This window comes from Penaeus monodon, chromosome 25 (genome assembly GCF_015228065.2).
Source record: "Penaeus monodon isolate SGIC_2016 chromosome 25, NSTDA_Pmon_1, whole genome shotgun sequence".
Classification (NCBI taxonomy): Eukaryota; Metazoa; Arthropoda; class Malacostraca; order Decapoda; family Penaeidae; genus Penaeus; species Penaeus monodon.
This window is the reverse complement of record NC_051410.1, coordinates 36402811-36403713: the sequence shown is the minus strand read 5'-3', so window position 1 is coordinate 36403713 and position 903 is coordinate 36402811. Positions and strand designations below refer to the sequence as shown.

Here is a 903-nt window from a genome sequence, read left to right as displayed (position 1 = left end):
TTGGATTGGTTTAATACAGGTATAAAGCAGTGAAATACAGTATAAATGTCCACATAAGAGCCTATATTGTGCCGAAAGAGGATAAAATTTTATTAACAAAGAGTGGTGTGGGAAGTCGGCATTTTTATCACTGTCCCGTGGGCACCAGCTGACGACTATACTGTAAACATATTCCTAAAACAGTATAGAAAATGTATAAAGAAAATCTAACCCCTTGAAATATCACTTGAAATCTTGACGAAATCTAACCCCTATACACTTAAAAGTTTAACTACGCCACTGCCAACAGAAACACCGCTTCGACACCACCCTTTCAGTACGCCCCGCTTTTAGTCTACGGGATAAAATCGAAGTAGACTTTTCCAAGACTCCTCTGTCCGTTGATGGGAAAAAGTCTTCGAGAGTCAGCTGATTAATCATTCGCCAAGGACATGCTAGGTGTAACTTACACTTGCGCGCTCCATTAGGCTCTGTTATCCACTGTTTTCACACTGATGTTTCAGAGCAGCCTGTGACTGAAGATGGACAGAGCATAAGTGTACAATCATATGAAATATTTCGTTGACTGGATTCGTTTCATTATAGTGTTCAAAGTAGTACCATTAACAGACAGCAGTTTGTTTTCACAGATTAAATGGCTGTCATGCTTTTGGGTATCCTGAGGTTTGATTCCATTTATTTATTATCATTACTTCTCTGTCACGGCTAAACTGCACTTGACAGGTTGCATCGATGACTGATAGATATTAGTGTGATATCACTTGGATATTAATTTATTTGTGATATTAATAATTTAGAATACAACGTTCTTCATACTGCATTCAGTTATCACAAACCTCTCATGTATATCTTCGCTTGGTATTGATTATGCACTGATTTACGCAACCATAAGTTCGCAACCGA

The 903-nt window shown here is 38.1% G+C and overlaps 1 protein-coding gene across 1 annotated transcript in view; it reads left to right on the top strand.

Annotated features, from left to right (window-relative positions):
- LOC119589203 (vitelline membrane outer layer protein 1-like) overlaps positions 1–903 on the top strand; it is an 8561-nt gene that overhangs the window by 1526 nt on the left and 6132 nt on the right. The gene's annotated exons all lie outside the window — the stretch shown is intronic.